Raw genomic sequence first — 22,043 nt, forward strand, 5'->3', positions numbered from 1 at the left:
AGTGTGTTTCCATATGATGACAGTGGCATCATTTACCAGACCTGAATAACCAAGATAAAAAATGACTACATATATAATAAGAAAATAACCAGGGCAGCACAATGAAAGAGTGTTAAGCCTACTTGCCTTGCATTTCTTTAGTTCGTATTTGAATCCAGGCTCTGGTTTGGATCTTGGATGTCAACCGTGTCCTCTGCACACATTCTGGAAAATTAAAAAAAAAAAAAAAAAAAAAAAAAAAATTAAACTAGAGTAAAATTGGATTCGGATAATGTCACTTTCAATGAAAAAAAAAAAACTGCTTTGCAGGGCTTCTAATAAAACAGTGCTTCTCAATTATTTTCTGTCACGCCCCCCCAAGGAAGACGTAAATGTTTCACGCCCCCCCAAACTCTCTGCCGCCACTGTAAATAGTATCATTTGTCTACAAAATTACTATTATAAATACGCATCTGCCTAACATTGTTGTTTTTTTCTAATAAAGATAAAAAGTAACATAGATCAACTTATAATAAAGTATAACTTTATTAACATTGTTTTGTTTGTAACAGAGAAGACTTGACATGCATCAATTTGCCTGAATTAAAAAAAAAAAATCACATCCAAACTAAAAAATACACTCAAGGTACATTTTTGACCATTTGATACAGAAAAATAAAATGTAATAAAATCAGTAAATAATAACAAATTAAAATTGATTAGAAACATTCACTCATGAGGACAATGTGCCAAAAAATTTGACCGAAAAAACAAATCTGAATAAAAGAAGAAGAAAAAAAGTGTCCTTGGACAGGACAGTTTTATTTTTGCTGCTCACAGTATTAAATACTGAGTATTTACCTCCTTTGCAATGGTGTGGAGTTATTTTGCAATTAGCATGCTAACAATGCTCACTGGCTTACTGATATAACACTGAATAAGCATGACGATTGTTGGCAATATTTGGCACGTTTCCACTGAAAAAAATCAAGCGGCTTAATAATGAGATTGGGGTCTAATGTCTTTAAGTGGCGTCTTAATTGATTTGGCTTCTGGCTGTCTGCTATAATTATTTTTAGACACAGTAAACAGTGGTCTTTCATCATCACCCACTGTATTAAAAGGCAAACGGCACGAAAAAAGCACATTCACGGCGGCCGAGGTAGAACCGTAGCTGAGGGCGGTCGTCATGACCATCCCAAGCCGAAAATGGCACTTCTCGGGCGGCGACGTGAGAACCGGACAAGACAGTGGGTCGCTGCGTGAGTGAGTCTGGTCGGAAAACGGCTTTCGAAAACGGCGGTGGCACACTGCTCTTCACATCTGTTGTCTGTGTGTGCTGAGTGCTCTTCCTTAGTTCAAAAATACTGCGCGCACTCTGAAAATGAGAGCGCCACTGCCACCTACTGAGTGGATGTGCAAGTACACGTTATTCCAGGGCGGCAAAAAAAAAAAAAAAAAAACATGTTCCCCGAGGTCACATGCGCCCCCCCGGCATCGCTCTGCGCCCCCCCCAGGGGGGCGCGCCCCACTATTTGAGAAGTACTGTAATAAAATGACGTTTCTTCCAAGGGTGTAGGTTTTCATAGGGACGCTAGGGACATAATACTGCAAACTTTTTAGGATGATCAATTTTGTCCCCACCAATTTTTAAGTAACCTTATTTGCATTATATAATGACTTCAGTTATATAGGTCATTTAGATTGTATTCCCATATGCCGTAAGGATAGAATTGACCAGGGGCGTTACCAGAGGGGGGCAGGGGTGGTCAGTACCCACCCACGGACACGCTCTGCCCACCCAAAGAAAAATGGATATAGTACTAACGGCAGTCTGGGCACCGCGTATGGTATCCCATTCATATAGTACTGATGTGTTCTAAGTTTTAACTTTTGCGTTGTTATCTCTTTCACTTAAAAAAAAAAAAAAATAAATAAATAAATGAAATGTTGGTTTTGTTCCGAGGGGGCCCTACACAAATTTATGCATATTTGGATATTATCAAAGTTTTCACCACTGTTCACCTGCTGTTGAGTTTGGTGAGTTTTGAAGCATTCTGAGGGGGTCAAAGTAGGGCTCAAAGCTTCGGCGGGACAAAGAATGACTGCTAGGGGGCGTTACATAGTGTATTTGGAATTTTTCTTAACACGGTATCAAAGATTGCACCTGTCTTGACCTGCCTGCTGACTTTGGTGCATTATGAAGCATTCTAAGGGGGTCAAATTGAGCTCAAAGGGGCTGCGGAACACATCATAACTATTATAATAAGAATAAAACCAAGGAACCACAATAGGTTACCTAAAAAAAAACATTGTCACCGGTATGTCCATACTGTTCCATTATGGATGTGTTTTAAGTCAAATAAAATCAAATCAACGTTTATTTGTTTAGACCAAATCACAACAACAGTTATCTCAAGAAAACAAAACTTGTTTTAAGGTGGAGTAGCCCTACGCTGATTTCAACCTACTTGAGCATTGTAGCTTTTCATTTATTTTTTTGTTTTGCCTTCTCCCCAATTGTCATTTTTTACTTTATTTATGTGGCCTTAAAGCAGCCCAAAGGAGCTTTCATTTTCTGTTGAATTTGGCTGTGCTTGTGGACAAAAGCAGTAGTATTTTATCTGAAGGAAGGCTCCATTTCTATTTATATTTGTTATTCCCTGACTAAGAAGTTTTTTCAGTTATATTTAAATAATTTATCTAGACGGACAATGTTGAGTGGTCTTAAGGCAAATGTTTATTTTTTTGCATTCCTGGATAGTTAACAGATAATTAACAAGTTTGTATTTATTGTGTATGTTAATGTAATTCAAATTATGTTCAATTATTGCAATTTAAATTTTCTAATAAAATCCAGAAATTTATGTTTTCAAAATGTTTCTTTCGTAGTTTTTGAAACAAATGTTTGAATCAAACGGTTTATCACTTAAAACAATGCATATAAAAGTTAGCATAAGTCAATACAGACTTAGTTTTGCATTGATCATTTAGCCTATCAATTGATTAGGTTGATTTTCATGAGAAATGTAGCCCTGACCCCCATTCGTCCAATCAGTTTGGTCTTATTAATGTCCTGTCCCGAGCAAAAGTGTATATGCAGATTATGTTGTTCTATCATCCCTACCAATGTTGAGACCAAACCTACGCCCTTGGTTTCTTCAAATGTCGAAGGACAACTAAACACTCAACAAACCTATTTAGTAACCTTTTACAGTATAGAGTAGGGCTGAACGATATTGGAAAAAAACTTACACTGCGACTTTTTGGGGGTTGCAATATATTGCGATATACGTATATTACAGTATTAAAACGAAGAATTTTCAACAGATGACTTGAATAGCTCTGTTTGGAACGACTGATTGACTCACCATGTTTTTATATTGCATTCAGCGTTCTATTTGATTGTTTCCCCTGAATGTCCTTGTTTTCTTGATTTTTTCCCCTTTATATTCTTTAAATTTTCATTTTCTTCATTATAAAAATCTTATCTTCGTTTATATTTTTTTTAATTGTTGCATTATAGATTTAGGGTGCTTCATTTTACTTTAATTGTATTTATTGTTCATTTATTTGAATAACTGAAAGTTAAACAAAAATTGCAAAATCGTGATATATAATTGTATTCCTATAATACCGTTTCATCCAGGCTAAGAAGGTTTATATCTAAAAGATGGAGATTGCTTTATATCAGTGGTTCTTAAACTTGCTAAAGGTACCGAACCCCATGAGTTTCACATGTGCATGAACCGAACCTATAGAATTTTGAAAAATATTTTTTTTCCCCAACTTCAAAATTGATATATCTAAGCTAACAAGCTAAAACCTGATTGAATTTTCTTTTGAATTTCTTCTCATTTAGATGGCATGTTTTTAAACAGGTCAGAATTTATGTTTTTATATTTATGCCTGAAGAATCATCAGACAACTAAACCAAGATTGGCCCAATGTGCATATATTATAATTTTTCAATCAAATGTGGAGGAATATATCCTAAATTGTTTACATCTAAAATGATATCAAATTTAATGAAACACCTTGCACAAAATGATTGCCAAATTTGTATACGAAGTCATGATGTAAAAAAAAAAAAAAAAAAAAACATGAATGTTCTCACAAGTCCAATAATCAGTGCATTTTGATTTGCTTTTCATGTTGGAAAATGAAATAAAACTCAATTAATTTCACACTGTAATTTTGTTTTCATGTTTCATTCACATTCTATCACATCTTTGCCTCACATATTATTTTCATGGAGCAATGTGACGCAAATGGTGTTTTTCATGTCAATGCAGTGCACGCCACCCGTAGGTCTGTTGTACTTCCTCATACCAAGTGAGGGTCAACCTTCCACTGAGCAAACAGTTTCTCCTTCTATCAGATAGAGGATTACAGGTTGAAAGAATTGGAATAAAACGTTTAAATTGGGGGCTAACCAGTCCAAAACCTGGTCTAAAACGTCACTTTGCCTTGGATTTAGTCAGTGTCCAAAAACAGGGCCTTGCATGTCTTAACCTTCATCGATCGAACCCAGGTTAAGAACTAATGCCTTATATAAAAGGGATTCAGGAAGTCAGGTCCTAGCACCCTTGCTGCTTTTATGAAGCAAACCCAAAATTTTAGGTGTTCAAAAAAATAGTAAAAATAGTTGTATTGAGTTCACTTTGTCTACACTTATAGATTAGTTGAATTTTTCTTTTATCCCAGACATTTGTTGTAGGTTGTTTTAATTACCTGACATGTTTCGGCCAACACTTCTGCTTTTGGGAAGTCTATACGAGACTCTCTGATGAAGGCGGAAGTGTTGGCTAAAACATGTCATGAACGGGTTGAACAAGCCTTAACAAGTAAGTCAATTTGTGAGTTAAATTGAGATATAATCATGATTTCAGTGTTTTTATTCAGTGGTGTCTCATGATGAGAATTTTCTGATATAAAAATGATGCTCTTGCTTTTAAATTGCTGAGAAACACTGGTAAAAATAGCAGAAACAGTCCATGCAAAGCTCTGCGGTAATTGATGGATAATTGATGGAATACTTCAGCTAGGTATGTCCATGCTTTGCTGCATATTCGAAGTGATCATGTGCACTGATTCGGTGTACAACTATTCAGGTCATCCAGGATTGCAGAAAATGAGGGTACATAAACCTTAGTCTATAAAGAAACACAGTATATCACAAGTTTATTTAAAAAAAAAACTGCTGGTATGGAATGCACACTATTTTGATATTGTTGGCCATTTTGTCTAGTTTGAAATATCCCTAAAAAATTTCAATTAGTTTTAAAAAATGATGACACAGTACTTCTTTTTTAGTAGTACTTGTTCACTTCAATTATTTGCACTGCCTGAACATAGGACCACCTCATACATATTTATATTTATTTAGATGTTATACTTTTATTCTTGCAAGCCACTTTCAACATTTTTTACTTGTCCTGCACTGTAAAGGGAGATGCTCCACAATTTCATCGTACAACGGTATAATGACAATAAAGGGCTATTCTATAAGTGGCAATATCATAAGCAGGAAGTGCATCTGAAGTAAAAAACAAAGAAACAAACCAACAAAAAAGGTTATGAAAGTGCAAAGTAACTTTCTGAAATAGTATTTTGTTGTTGTAATTCTGCCTGAGATTGCGTCGACAGGTATGTTCACTCTGTCCTTTTCCACAAGCTGTCAAATCGAAGACAGTGGGTCTTAGGTTTGATGGATGCCTTCCCCAGTCTGCATGTTTTAACTGCATTCACAGCTATTCAACAGGATTTATATAATTAATGATCAAATATGGTTTTCTTTTAGCTGTTGTTGGATGTTCTGGATTATTATCCCTTTGGAGGACAAATGACCTGCGACTGATGCAAGCTTTCTATCGAGAGGAAGCACATTTTGCTCCAGAATGCGTGTACGCAAAATAAAAAAAAAAAAAAAAGAAAAAAAAAAAAAAGAAAAAAAAAAAAAAGAAAAAACAGATCCAGAACACAACACTGTCACTTCTATTTTTCATAATAAATAGAATTTGCTTTTATTATATACTTCATTTGTTTATGTAAAAAACGTCTCTATATAGCTTTGTGCTCTAAAAATGTATTGTCATCGTATTAAAGTTACAGTCATGTGAAAAATTAGGACACCCCATTAAATATTCAGTTCCTTATTAAGAAACGTTCACATATCAATGTCTGATCATTTTTTTTTCTTTATCTCTGGACGAGAAAGTAATTTAATTGCAGGTGAACAACAAAAAAATAACATTGTTTTACTCATTGAACCAAATATATCAACAAAAAAGCATATTCTAACAGGAAAAAGTTAGGACAACCTACCACATAACAGCTAGTGTTACTCACTTTCGCTGAAATAACTTCAATGAGACGCTTTTGGAGCCATCTACAAGTCTTTGACATTGGTCTTGAGAAAGTTTTCCCCAGTCCTCAACGCAGAATACTTTCAGCTGTGAGATGTTTGAGGGGTTTCTTGCATGTACAGATTGTAGAGGCCTGCACTCTCACATCAACATTAGCAAGAGCCTGCTGTAGGTCCCGTGATGACATTTTAGGGGTTTTGGAGACTTCTTTTAGCATCTTGCAGTCTGCTCTTGGGGTGAACTTGCTTGGATGGCCAGACCTGGGCATGTTGGCAGTTGTTTTGAATGTCCTCCACAGGTAGACTATTTTCCAGACAGTGGAATGGCTGATTTTATATTCTTTTGAGATCTTTTGAAATCCCTTACCAGACTCATTGGCGTTTACAATGTTCTTTCTGAAGGCCTCCGACAGCTGCTTTGATCTCACCTTGGTGTTTTCTCTCACTTCAACAGTCAGGCACTGTCGAAAGTATTCTGCGTTGAGGAGTGGGGCAGAATTTCTTCAGACTGATGTCAAAGTCTGCTATATGGCTACAAAAAGCGTCTCACTGAAGTTATTTCAGCCAAAGGGGGTAACACTAGCTATTAGGTGGTAGGGTGTCCTAACTTTTTCCTCAGTTGGAATATGCATTTTTGTTTGGTTTAATGAGTAAAACAATGTTATTTTTTGTTGTGTAACTGCATTGAAGTCACATTATTTTCCAGGGATAAAGAATAACAAGACCAGAAATTGAAATAATAATTTAATAACAAATGTGAACATTTCTTAATAAAGAACTGAATATTTAATGGGGTGTCCTACTTTTTTCACATGACTGTTTATGACCTTTATGGGGGACTTTTTGTTCATTTTTTTCTCTCTGTGCTAGGTTTACTTTTAGTCTAATCACTTTTAACCTCTCAGTCAAAATGGATTAGACATCAAGCACCGTCAATGGCAGCTAATGAGTTAAATTGGATTTAGATTATTTGTGTATACTACCTGTCATGCTAAATTCAACCGATGATATTGGTCATAGTTGCCTCAGAATTTACAAATCTTGTTTCCCCAAAATGATCAACATCCACTTGCTGTGCACTGGTGAACTTCACTGACTCCCAAGCCACCAATGTCAGCCAAGATCGAAGGTCTTCCCCTCATCTTCATGGACGGCTCATGAGTGAGTAAGCAAACCGTCGGCCGTCTCACCGGGTTAAACAAAGCTATGCTGGCTGCTGTGATGAGGCCCAGTCAATCAAGGCATATAGGAACAGCTCGCTGTCAGCACAGTGACGGTAAATACATCAACATCACAATCCGTCTCCCATGCATAGCTGCCAACCAATCACTGCACAATGGGTTGAGACTGCCAGCTGACATTTTCCATGCAACGCATGCAAGCGCAAAGGAGGACGTTATGATAGAATTCACAAAGCAGCGATGTGTTTGTGTCTGGCGTTGGTGTTGGGATGTCGCCTCACAAACGAAAATTTGGCATACGAAGTATTCTCAAATACTTGCTTTTTGCTTGTTGCTTTGGACATAAATGATACAAAATGAAAACATTTCATGGAGTGCTCGTGTTACATTTGCCAAGTTTAAAATGAAAAACATGGTGAAAACAGTGTAACATTTAAAAACAAAAAAATATTCTTAATTGTATTCTATTTTTGTTTAAAAAAAAAGTGACAGAATTAACTCATTCTCTGCCATTTACAGTAACAGACGTGTAATGCATTTGAACTGGGTGGGCTGGCAGCGAATTCGCTCCCAACCTCCCCAGTTCAAATGGACTGAATATCTTTCTAGTGAAAAACCCATTTAAATTCACAGCCGAATGATGAAAACAGTGATGTGATTGGACGTCTATTATCATTAATGGCAGAGAATGAGTTTATTTTTTTAAGTGACGGAATTAAGTAAAAAATATCTCAATTTCACAAAAAAACACTGGTCCCCACAGTGGCAGCAGAGCACTCAGACTGGTGAGCTAAACACCCTAGAATTTTAAGTTAACACAAATTTGATCATGCAATTGATCATGCAACTCATTTAATCCAGTTAACAATATTAGCTTAATCAGTTCAGTCAGGAAAACTCAAAATAACAAGTTACTTTAGAGAAATTAAGTCTACTTAAAAATAAAATCTTTAATTAACTTGACTAATAGGTAGTTTTATTTTTACAGTGTAAAATCAAGTTTTGAATGATTTCCATTTTAGATTGTTACAAAGATGGCAGATCGACGTTGAATAAACGTTGATTTTCCATCAAAATCATCAGTATGGTTGACATTGAAGTTTTCAACATTAAACAATGTTGAATCAATATCGCAAATAGCGATGAAACCTGACAGTGATGATGAAACAACGTTGTTCATTGGTATGTCAGGCAATGGATGGGTTAACGTTGTTTTATAGTTGATTAACTCATGTTGACAAATAGTTCATTTATGATTGAGCGGGAAATATGACTGAAAAGTCAAAAGTTGAATTATGGATGAGCGGGAGTTATGGTCGAAAAGTATTTGGGTTCGTGGTTGACCGGGAAGACAGCAAATCACCTTGAACGAAGGCCTCATTTAAGGATAGCCATATTTAAGCCTGTTGATCTTCTTCAGTGCCTTTAACAGTAACGATGTCCTACGGTAGAATGAACCACATTTGTGATTATTACTTGTATATAAAATTCTCTGCCTGACACAATGTGACAGTGTTGCCAAAATTGTAAGAAACTGTGCATTTGCTACGATTGGAATAAAATCAAAGACCTACTTAGCCTGGATGTTAGCTAAGTAGAATTTAGTTCAGACAAACTTAATTCTTTTTCCAATTGAAGTGCTAAAATCGCTAGATATTACACAGCATTACACATATTACATAGTCTAAATTATTGTACTGAACATCAAGACAGTGCGGTCATTTTTCCATTTAAGCTAGCTAGCTAGCTCCGTTCCCACATGTAGCCCATGATATGAATTGATTGTGAATGCCATTTCGTTTGTAGATTCACTGAAAAAAACACGCGTGAGAAGGCTGGCAGCTAAGCTGAGAAGTTTGAAATAACTTCGTTAACGCTTGGTAAACTTTTCTCTGTACGTGATTCAAGATAATTTGAAATTCAGTGAAGTTTTATTTTTGTTATTTATTTGCTATTTCAATATTTCTTTGATAAACTGTGTATGTATATATTTTTTGTTATTTACGTAAAATATGTTATTAGTCTATTTTAACTATTTATTAGGCTATTTCTTCTGTTTGTCAATAAAGCAAGACCTCTATAGGCATATTTGAAAGCATTAATAGTGTCATGTTTGAAAGTGAAGGAAAACATAACATTGATTTAGCGTTGTTCCAACATTATTAATAATCGAAATGACGTTTAGGTTTTGTAAGAATTTCAAAGTTGGAACAACAATAAACGAGGGTGCTAAAGTGATGACAAATTAACGTCGGGTGTCAACATTGATTTAACGATATAAGATCTACAACGGGATGTTAGTTCAACATCTTTTAAACGTCGGTCTGCTATCTGGGTATAGACCAAGATGGTTTATACAAACTTCAGGATTTTACTCCAGCATTAATATATTATTCCTCCGCTGCAATAATTTCCCTCCAATAGGTCCCCATTGTTTGGTAAGTACAAAAAAAAAAAAAAAAAGACATGTCAATAAAAGAAGATTATGTCCCTCTGGAAGGTGAAACTGGTGACAAGACTCTAGTCTCACAAGAATGATGATTGAAGGAGATAACCCACTTACAAGAGGTCCTCTCTCACTGCCCTCCTGCAATGATTTGGTTTCCGTTGCCGTAATGGTTTCCAGTGAGGTGTGACTGTTGTGTATAGGGCCTAACTGTGAGCTATTATTCCCCCTTGCACCGAGAGAACAAACTCCGTCCATTTGTACTCATCACTGGCAAAAAGTAGGAACAAGAGCACATCAGCAAAACCGGCAGAGGATGAAACTTTATAACGCTAACAGGTCATCTTCATGTAGCTACAGGAAACAGTCATTACAGAATCACATATACTGGCTGACTCAAATGCTTTTGATAATTAAAACCTCAGGAATATGAACGATCAGTTATTTCATTTTCCTAAAATGTTCAGAATTTCAATGAATTCAAATAATTTCCATCGTTCAGATCATGAACAATTTTTAAAACTGACGAGAAAAGCTTGTAGTCTGCAAGCAAATGTCAGTGCCAGTACTGCACTTATACAACCCCAAGCAAAAAGTATGGAATACCAGTCTCGGACGAGCATGCACTTCAACATTTTATTATGTAGAACAAACTCAGATAAAAAGCTTGAAAAAATAATGCATTAGTTCAAAAGTGCTACTCATTAGCTTTCAGAAACACTAAAAAATTGAATAAAAAACATTGTGGTGGTCAGTAAATGTTACTTTTATAGAGCAAATGCAGGGAAATATACAGTATATGGGGAATCACTCCATTCTGAGAAAAAAATATGGAATCATGAGAAACAAACAAAAAAATAACAATAAAAAAAAATCTCTAGTATTTAGTAGCACCACATCTGTCTTTTATGACAGCTTGCATTCTCTGAGGCATGGATTTGATGAGTGACAAACAGTATTCTTAATCAATTTGGTGCCAACTCTCTTTGATTGCAGTTGCCAGATAATCCTTGGAGGTGCGGCCTTGCTGTGGACCATTTTTTTTTTTTCAATTTCCACCACAGGTTTTCAATAGTGTTGAGATTTGGGCTATTTGCAGGCCATGAAATTGACTGGGTGAGTCCTTCTCCAAGGAATGCTTTAACAGTTTTAGCTCTGTGTTATGATGCATTGTCGTGTTGGAAAATGATTTCATTACCCCCAAACATATTTTCGATTGAAGGGATAAGAAAGCTGTCTTAAATTTCAATGTAAACTTGTGCATTTATTGAGGATTTAACCACAGCCATCTCCTTTGCCTGACATGCAGCCCCATGTCATCAAGGACTGAGGGAATTTTGATGTTTTCTTCAGGCAGTCATCTTTCTAAATCTCACTGGAATGGCACCAAACAAAAGTTCCAGCATCATCACCTTGTCCAATGCAGATTCTTGACTTATCACTGAAAACAACCTTCATCCAGTCATTCAGAGTCCATGATTGCCTCTCCTTAGCCCACTGCAGTCTTGTTCTTTTCTGTTTAAGGGTCAATGACGGTTTCTTTTTAGCTTTCCTGTATGAAAATCCCATTTCCTTTTGGCAATTTTGCACAGTTCTGTCACATACTTTGGCTCCAGCTTCCTCCAATTTCTTCTTCATTTGTCTTGTTGTACATCTTCTGTTTTCAAAACATATGGCCTTTAGTTGTTTGTGATGACGTTTGGATGTCTTCCTCGGTCTACTAGTATGCTTAACCTTTAAAACCTTGCCATGCTGTTTGTACTCGGTCCAGATTTTTGATACAGCTGACTGTGAACAGCCCCCATTTTTGGCAACCATACGTGAAGCTTTACCTTCTGCAAGAAGTTTGATAATCCTCTCCTTGGTCTCAAGAGACATCTCTCTTGTTGGAGCCATGATTCTTGTGAATCCACTTTGTCCAGCCCTCCTCCAAGGTGTGATAACTGCACTGTTTTTAACTGCTGACTAAAGAGCAGATCTAATCTGTGGCAGGGCCCAATTAAGGAAAGGGAATTGACTGGGTGTGTCTGTATTTTCTTCTCAAATTGGAGGGATTCCATATCTTTTCTTCAGAATGGAGTGATTTTCCCTGTACTTGCACTATAAAAGTCATATTTACTGACCAGCACAATGTTTTTTTATTCATTTCTTTTAGTGTTGCCAAGGAGTTGCACTTTTGAACTAATTCATTATTTTTTTCAAGCTTTTTTTCGGAGTTTGTTCTACATAATGAAATGTCTGAGTGAGTGCTCGTCCGAGACTGGTGATTCCATACTTTTTGCTAGGGGTTGTATCAGTCATACAGGTTTACTGACACTGTTGATGTTTTTACATACAGTAGATTTTTATTTCATTACAGTCGTAGTTCAGCTGGAGGTTATCCAAGCTAACATTACGCAACAGGTGGAGTACATCCTGAAATGTTGGAAGTTTGACAATACATAATGAGGTCAGAAATACACAAGTCTCAAAATAATAATAATAATAATAAGTTCATGATAACAAATATGGGGCATATATGTCAAGTTATTTATTTTGTCAGCTACCACAAATCGTAGGTTTGTAACACTTGTACACCAAGGTCTGGATTTTACTCACACAATAGATTGTGGATGATTTCCATACATGTATTTCATGTAGTTGCTGTCATATCAGGTGAAAAACCTTTAAGAAAGAAAGAAAAAAAATAACACATTTAGGATGCAAATAAAAACAACAACAAATGCAGTTTTCTAAAATTGAACATTAAATAGTAAATTTACTAACAAATGTAACAAATGATTAAGCAACTACAAAAAAAATTGAGCAATTATTGTATCACAATTCATTGCACCAAACATATTTAGTACTAAATAAATACTGTTTTATTCCATTTTCAATTTTATACAATAACTGATTTAGTTCTTAGCCAATTTCAAATCCTTTTTAACCTGGTAAATCAAATTAACTCAGTCATAATTCATGTTTTTTTTTTTTTTTTCCCCACTTTTAAATCATTTCCACTTTTTAACTCATTAGCTGCCATTGACTGCAATAAACGTCCCATCCATTTGAAATGGGAGGGTTGACAACGAATCATTTGCTGCCACTCCTCCCAATTCAAATGGATCAAACATCGACCAGTAAAAAACTTATTTAGTTTCACAGCAGATGAAAAAACAAAAAAGGCCATATGATTAGAAATCGATCGTTAAATGTTAACACGTCGTAATTCAAATTACAGGCAGGCCACAAAACCATCCAAATCATGAAAAACAAGTCAGATAACTAATAATAGGATAAAAAATGAAGTAAGAGGAAGTAAAACTATAAGAACATGGAATTGCACAAATCTGACAGCATCATTTTTGCACCTGCATGTGCGTGGTTACCCATCTCCCCAGCTGCCTAATGGGCCATAGGCTTTAATCTGGATGGTCATTGTGTTTAGGTGGGTTAGCAGAGCAAATACCGAGGGGGAATCATCACGACAGTAAGCCAGTATGTCAGTAATTCTAACTGGTGAAGAGATATTTGGCCATCAGTAAAAAGACAGGAGGGAAATGGAATGATGTGAATGGGATCATATCCAAGGACTGACATTAGGTCCTTATCATCTCTTACTTCACAACTTCATGTTGTTTTACAGTGTGTCTGTTTAGGCCTACCTTTATTTAAAAGCTACATTACAGCCATGTCACATGTCTGTTAGTATTACTGAATAGTAAAATAGTAAACAGGGGAACCTTTGAAATGCCTCAGTCCAAATAATATACTCCCCAAAGACTCAATTAAAGAGAAATCACTGTATAATCAATTGTAGCTTTATGGTAGAATCATGCAAAAATGTCTTGCCATTATTATATCATTATTACTTGAAAACTTGTCTGTCAACAAATAAATCTCTATGATCTTTCAACTGTATAACTCCAAAGCATCTGCGAGGCACTTGTTAAGAAGTGGATGCTCATTAGGCAACGAAACAATGTATGGCATGCAGCCAGTATTGTTCATGATAAAAACACAAAATAAATCACCACGGGAAATGACAAGAATGAGTACTGAAAATAAAAATGAAAGGTAATAAACATTATTTCCACCCGCACACTTTTCAGTTAACTTGCAGAAACACTATAATTACAGCCAGGAGAGATGCACGGTGGCATACAGCCACCTGACAGATTCTGAAACCTGCCTTCCCATCCTTAACCCTCAAATTTCCATTAGTAATTGACAAATGGATGGATTAATGGTGTATAAAATGACACATCCATCATAGGGTCTAAATTTGGTAAGAGAGCACCGCTGAGTCTGACAACCCTTTTTACGGCTAGACTCTTCATGGATTTCCTCGCAATTTCTCATGAATCTCTTCTCAAGTGGATAGATGACCTCAACTGCCCATACAATACGTAAAAAAAAAAAACAACAAGGTCCCTCACAAGTGTGTTAAGGGAGACAGTTAAGAGGGGGAACGCTTGCAAATTTAAAATAGCAAAACAAACAAAATATTTATATATTATTTATTTCGTGAACAGTTATTATGACTTGATAATAGTCACGGTACCCCTTTATAGAGCAAGTGACTATTTTTTTGTAATTAAAAACAAAATTAAACTGACATCCACACATATGGACATCCCCTATTGGGTACCACATCCCACAACATTAAAATTACTAGTAGGTATACTATAAAATTTTGATTATTTAATAAAATATATATATTAAATCGTAATATTCCTATATGTTTTCCATGAATAAATACAATTATAAATTAATACAATTAAAATCGTAATATTCCTATATGTTTTCCATGAATAAATACAATTATAAATTAATACAATTAAAATGAATAATAAAAAAAAAAAAAATCACTCAAGTTATGCCCCAGAATAACACTCTCAAGTTTATTCAAATAAATAATTAATCAATAACAAATAACTCATTGGTTGCCGTGGATTACAATAGACATTTAATTCATTTAAACTAGAAGGAATGAATTAAATATTTACTGTCATCATCATCGGTATCTAATCTTCATCGGAATGCCTGTGAATGCTCCTCTTTGAGTGCAGTTAACTGTGCTAAACATCCAAACCATTTCGACTGGGAGAGCTGGCAGCTATCATTTGATGCCTGCCTCACCTGGTCAAAATAGATGGGACGTTTATTGCCGTCAATGGCAGCCAACGAATTGAACGGTGCCCTATAAACAGTGGTGAAATTTAACGAAGTAAAAGTACTTTGTTACTGTACTTAAGTACATTTTTGTGCATCTGTACTTGTGTACAAATATAAAGCAGTACTTTATACTTTTAACAAACTACATTTTACAGCAGGTATCTGTACTTTTTACTCCACAACTTTCAAATTGTCTCCTGTGTTACACGTTACCTTTGTTTGTTTCCTTATTGTGAATCGATAGTTTCATTTACATGCCTCCGGAGCAATCGATAAACACCGTGCAGCTATACTGGAACAGAGCACTAGAGGCAGCAACATGAGTACCAGCAAGTTTAAGCAGGTGAACAAGAAATTTGACCAATAAAAACCACCACACTCTTGTACAGTGGGTGACGGTATGCACCTGATAGTTGCTTGCAATCTGCCATTAAGCTAATTTTTTGAGTTTTTGAGCTTGTTAAGCTTCTGTTTACGGTGCTGTCAATTTTATTCCTTGCTTTTTCCATTCTGCACTTTTAAATAAAACTGAGCAATCAATGAATTTTCTGGTTCTTTCTTTGAATATTGACTCAGTCTCTCTGTATGTATGCACATCTACAGTATATATACTGTATATAAAATGTATATACTGTAATATATATGGATATTAAATTTTTGCATCGGAAGAAAAATACTTTTACTTTTTAAAGCAATTACTTTGCTACTTTTACTTAGTAGTACTTACAAGTATTTTAGTATTTTTTTCTTACATACTTTCCAGTACTTTTACCTTAAATGTTTTGCACCTGTATCTGTACTTTTACTGAGGTAAAAAAAGTGAGTACTTCCTCCACCATTGTCTATAAAGGGGTTAATACTGTACAATATAAACTATTTAGCATTTGTGCAAATCTCAATGTGTCATTTTGGATTTTAAACAACTGCTATTTTTATCCATCCATCCATTCATTATCTTCCGCTTAGTCCGGGGTCGGGTCGCGGGGTCAGCAGCTTTAGCAGGGAAGCCCAGACTTCCCTCTCCCCAGCCACTTCAGCCATCTCCTCCGGCGGGATTCCAAGGCGTTCCCAGGCCAGCCGAGCGACATAGTCTCTCCAGCGTGTCCTGGGTCGACCATGGGGCCTCCTGCCGGTGGGACATGCCCGGAAAACCTCTCCTCTGCTATTTTTACTTGTGTACAATATGGACAATTTAGAATTTGCGCTAATCTCAATGTGTCATTTTGGATTTTAAACAGCTGCTATTTTTACTTGTGAGACACATATAACCTAACTGACATATAAAATTCATGATGAGCAGATGTGGATAGAGTAGCCCAAAATTCATTGTACTGTAACTTCTAAATAATATTACTCAAGTAAAAGTATTTTTCCAAAATTTACTCAAGACAGGTAAAAAAAGAATTTGTTTAAAAGAATACTCAAGTAATAAGTAACATTGAGAGTAACTGCATACATTTTTTAAAAAAAATAATGGTATTTTTTTTCCCAGCACAACTTCAACTATAAAAACTGTTATTATTATATTAATGTGGTCCCCAACATTTTTTGTACGACAGACCGGTGTGATATGGGCTTTTTTTTTCTTTTTTTCATGGACCAGCAATGTGTGGCAGAAAATTACAGTAATATATAATAACACGACAGGGCTAAAAACGAACATAAAGTGCAGGGAAAATGTAACTCACCATACGAAGAATCAACCTTAACCATTTTTAACAGCAGCCTCCCCTAAAACTTCACGTCAAATATCCTTGGTCGCAGGCATAATGAGTTCTTCTCCAATCGTGAAAGGTTTCTTGGCTTTAGCAATACGATTCGCCCCAAGTTGAGATGCTGTCAGTGCATTTGCTTTTGTTGCCTCGTTCGCTAGTTTTTAACCACATATTATGCAGAATTGACTTGGTTGTAGGCTCCTCTGCTGGCTCAGCAGGTGGTCCAAAAGCTGTCCAAAGATGTCGCCGCCCGCAGCACACAGCCAACAGCAGCTAACTATACTGTTTATATTGATTGATGCTGGGCTGCGATAGGTGTGCAAACATCCCACTAATGGCGGCCAACCACTTGAGGGCAACCTGCACAAATTTCTGCTCAGATTAGTCACAAGACACAGGCCAGACTGCCTTCGTTAACAAATTATTTATTATTTCTCTGCGGCCCGGTAGCAAATGTGCCCCGGCTGGTACCGGTCCGATGTTCGGAGATCCCTGCCATGTTGCTGAGCCTATTACATGACTTTATTATGCCAAAAAGATGACACAAAAATCATCAAATTTAGACCAGAACATTATTACTCATTACCCGTCCAAAGAGCATGGGTGCCCCCTAGTGGAGAAAAAACATTGTTACCTCTGAATGGTAGAATGGTTGTGACATCTCAGTGGTGAAATAGGTAGCGTAAAGGTAACGTGTTAATCCTCACTAGACATTTTATCTAAGGTATAATCATGTCCATTCCCATTTTTTTGTTTGTTACATTGCAGTAAATTCTGGAATTAAGGGAACCCATCCAATTCAATTAAAGTAATTAATATCCTTGTAAAAAATAAACAATATCATGGTAAAATTTGCCGTCGGTAGCAGACAGGTGGCCTCTGTGTGCATGCACACGTCTGGAGTATGAGCTTATAGGAGGTGCAGACATGCAGACACTAAATTGCATGTGTGACACTGTATGTGTATACTGTATGATGTCAAATATCTCTATAACTCTCTCGATGTTAAGTGCAGCAATCATAAATAATGTACGTAAACTTTACATTTCTGGTGTCCTGCTGGATGTCATGCTGTTAGCTTGATAGCAGGGAACACATCATACTTTGGTTGGGAAAGAGAATTCGAGGAAATTAGATGAATCGTAAAATTTCAAGTGTAAAACAAAGTCATGTGAAACTATAGGACACCCCATTAAATATTTAGTTCTTTACTAAGAAATGTTCAGATATCAATGTCAATAAATTTTACCCCATTTTACTCCCTTAACTTCAGTGAGACACTTTTTGTAGCCATCTACCAGTCTTTAACATCAGTCTGAAGAAGGTTTTCCCCACTCCTCAATGAAGAATACTTTCAGTTGTGAGATGTTTGAGAGGTTTCTTGCATGTGCAGCCCGTTTCAAGTCACCCCACAGCATCTCAATTGGATTAAGATCTGGGCTTTGACTCAGCCATTCCAGGACTCTCCATTTCTTTTCAGTCAGTCCTTGGTGGATTTACTGTTATTTTTGGGGTCATTTTCATGTTGCCGGGTCCAGTTTAGCTTCAGTTTTTCACAGATAATCTTACATTTTCCTCAAGTACCCTCTGATACATGATATAATTCATGGTGGATTCTATGATGGTGAGCTGGCCAGGTCCTGCTGTAGCAAAGCATACCCAAACCATGACACTTCCAGGTCCATGCTTCACAGTTGGTATGAGGTTCTTTTCCTGGAATGCTGTATTGGATTTACGCCAAACATGTCCTCTGTTCTGGTGTCCAAATAATTCAATTTTAGATTCATCTGTCCAAAGAATACTATTCCAGATGTCCTGGTCGTTGTCTACATTCACTCTGGCAAACAAAGAGCAAAGGTTTCCTCCTTGCACACTTCTCATCAAAGTTAAACTTATGAAGTCCGTTTCTAGATTGTAGAGGCATGCACTTTCACATCAACAGGAGCAAGAGCCTGCTGTAGGACCTGTGATGACATTTTAGGGTTTTTGGAGACTTCTTTTAGCATCTTACGGTCTGCTCTCAGGGTGAACTTGCTTGGATGGCCAGACCTCGGCATGTTGCCGTTGTCTTGAATGTCCTCCAGTTGTAGACTATTTTCCGGACAGTAGAATGGCTGAGTTCATATTCTTTTCAGATCTTTTGAAATCCCTTACCAGACTCATAAGTGTCTACAGTCTTCTTTCTGGAGGGCTCAGACAGCTCCTTTGATCTCACCATTGTGTTCCCTCTCACTTCAACAGTCAGTCACTGTTCAAAGTATTCTGCGTTGAGGAGTGGGGCAAACTTTCTTCAGACCGATGTCAAAGACTGGAAGATGGCTACAAAAAGCGTCTAACTGAAGTTAAGGGGGTAACACTAACTATTAGGTGGTAGGCTGTCGTAACTTTTTAGAAGTCAGAATATGCATTTTTTTTGTTAATATATTTGGTTTAATGAGTAAAACAATGTTATTTTTTGTTGTCTATCTTCAATTAAATCACTTTCTTTTCCAGAGATACAGAAAAACGAGATCAGACATTGATATGTGAACATTTCTTAAGAAATTAATATTTAATGGGGTATCCTAATTTTTTCACATGACTGTAGTTCAAGATGACCTAAAATGGAATTGGAGGGGGGGCAGTTGTGTTCTTGTAATCCGAAAATGACGGTAGGTTTCTTAATTACTGACAGGAATCACGACCATCACAGCCTAAACTCTTATCCATAACAATAACAACCAATCAGTAACCAAGAAGTTTTCTACATCACTCAGTTTCAAAACTGTTGATCAAAAAGAATAATCGTTGAATCTCTCTGTAGTTACCAATTTATCCAAGTCAAGTTTTTACTGCACAATATTTTATTGCAATTACATACTTAAACAATTAGACTCGCTATTAGCTGCCAAAGGCTTTGAGAAGCTTGACGTATCGGTCTTCTCAGTTGCAGTTTGGGTAAAAGAAAGATTAATATGTTACATTTTTATTTAAAATCAGTCTTGTAGAAAGCCAATTATTATGCAGATAAAAATTGTGTGAATAAAAAAAAAGCTGAATATTATATTTCGTCCGTCACCAACCACAACCATAAAAACTATGACTACTTAAAATAGAGACATATCTAGGCATTATGCAGATAAAAATTGTGTGAATAAAATAAGAGCTGCATATTACATTTCGCTGGTCACCAACAACAACTGTAAAGACTATGAATACTTAAAGACACATCTATGGTTTCAAATCTATTCTGGCTGCAAGTTAGATCCAAGTGGGACTGCTTCTGAGTTTGGACCAAGACCGCGGTACAACATTTAGTGACCTCTTCTTTATGTGACACTTTGCAGTAGAGACTTTTTTTCCCTACTTTGTTCCACACCATCAAAGTCAATGAATCATGTCACCATTACAGGCTTGAATGCACATATCTTGCATTCTTATATTAGAGATTACTCTCGATAAAAACAGTAATGCGAGGGTTAGAAGACTGCAGCAATGGTTCCCCCTTCAAACTAAAAATAGAGATATTTTGATACATGGTTGACACTAAAACACTTGGACTAGTAAGGTGCCCATTCATTTTTATTTCTGTTCGGGGGTCAAGTTCAGCCGATGAGCTATAATGTCTGCTTAGTATGACTGAGAACTAACAATTACTCACACTAAATAGAATGGTCCAAAAAATTAAGAGCATGCCATGCCAATTTTGAATTTGGACACCGTATGCTTTCATACCTATTTAAGTAAAAATGTGTAGTAATCAATCAACAAAGGACAAATCATTTGAATTAAGAAATATAAACAAGCCAAGACTATATACAGTAACTGGGTAGTCTATGCAAATCAAGATTGAATATTCTATGATATTAAAAAATGGAATTTATTGGCTGGCTTTGATGGCAAAATATGTCCAATCTATTTAAGCTGGGAGGTCTGACAGTGAATGAACATTTGGTTATTCATATAGACTGGACGTCAAATAGTGACAAACTAATTTAAATCCACAGTAGAAGGACAAAAAGAGCCACATTATTGGACATTTAACATTTGTCAATGGCACTGAAAGAGTTAGTTGATAAACTTAAATAATAATGTACAATTATTTTTTTTCAGGACTCGTCATCCTTTTTGACAATTTCCCTGTTTCCTTATCCTTTTTACTTACTGAACAAGCAGTAAATGATCAGCTCAGGTTGTTTCTTCCGTGTTAGCATTGCAATAGCTGACATGGTAATTGCAGCTTTTCACAGGAAGCGAATGCGTATGCCTGCCCGAAGTACTCCTGCCTTATTTATGACCCCTTCGCACGCCTCAAGTTGGGCTCACTGTCAGCAGCTGTCACATCATTATTAGCCTCACACAGTTGCACACACATTAGAACACACACGGATGTATTTGCAATTATTAAATAATAGGCATGGACAAATTATGCTCCACTTCTCTTTAGCATCCACGTACATTAATTTAGACAACATCAAGTCATGTTCGCCTTGGCAATTTCTAAAAACGTGCATTAATAGTAGAGTTCATATCAGCGTTCATGTCTGTTATTGTACTTTTGCGGCAATTAAAGCAAATCATAACTCAAATTCTCTTTTCCGCCCAAAACATGCCGTGTTCCTAGTTGATCTGATTTGGGGAGGTTGTGATGTGATTTATAGCTTTTTGATAGGATACTGTAATTGCTTTCCAGCTGTATTTCAACACTCCATTCCATTGAGAAAGAAAACCTGCCTACAATCTTTTAATAATAAATTATAGTAATTATCTGCTTCTACCTGATATGATTACGGGTACAGTTTTTTATTCAGTGTTGATTGACAGTTGACACTATGAAGCAAATGTAGGTCAAGTCAACAAAAGAGGGTTTATTATTTTTTTTAAGATATTTCATCATAAAGGTTAATTGTATTTGGAAAATGCCTGTAGTAAAGTGACATTCATCTATGGGAGGATTTGGAGGTCTAGAATGAGGTCGCTCTACTTTTATGAAGAAGGGCAGCATATAGAAGTGATTTGTTCCACAGGGGCATGTTTTTTTCATAACAACACTTTGAGATTAAACCCTCAGGATGACCTTCAAGAGTATATATATATACATACACACAATGTATCCGTAAATATGCATATACTAGCTACTCTCATGACAGTACAGATTAGCTTTAGGTATGCATGGCTGGGTCTGATGGTCACAGACTCACAGTCAAAACATTATA

General features: G+C 36.2%; 1 long non-coding RNA gene across 1 annotated transcript; it reads right to left on the reverse strand.

Annotated features, from left to right (window-relative positions):
* Positions 1 to 130: 130 nt before the first annotated feature.
* LOC130926835 (uncharacterized) lies at positions 131 to 12,619 on the reverse strand. Its single transcript, XR_009066287.1, has 3 exons — positions 12,572 to 12,619; positions 10,091 to 10,243; positions 131 to 204 (listed from the first exon to the last, which is right to left on the reverse strand). It is a non-coding gene; the product is annotated as an uncharacterized LOC130926835 (long non-coding RNA).
* Between the last annotated feature and the right edge of the window lie 9,424 nt (positions 12,620 to 22,043).

The sequence above is a fragment of the Corythoichthys intestinalis genome, chromosome 12 (genome assembly GCF_030265065.1).
Source record: "Corythoichthys intestinalis isolate RoL2023-P3 chromosome 12, ASM3026506v1, whole genome shotgun sequence".
NCBI classification, from domain to species: domain Eukaryota; kingdom Metazoa; phylum Chordata; class Actinopteri; order Syngnathiformes; family Syngnathidae; genus Corythoichthys; species Corythoichthys intestinalis.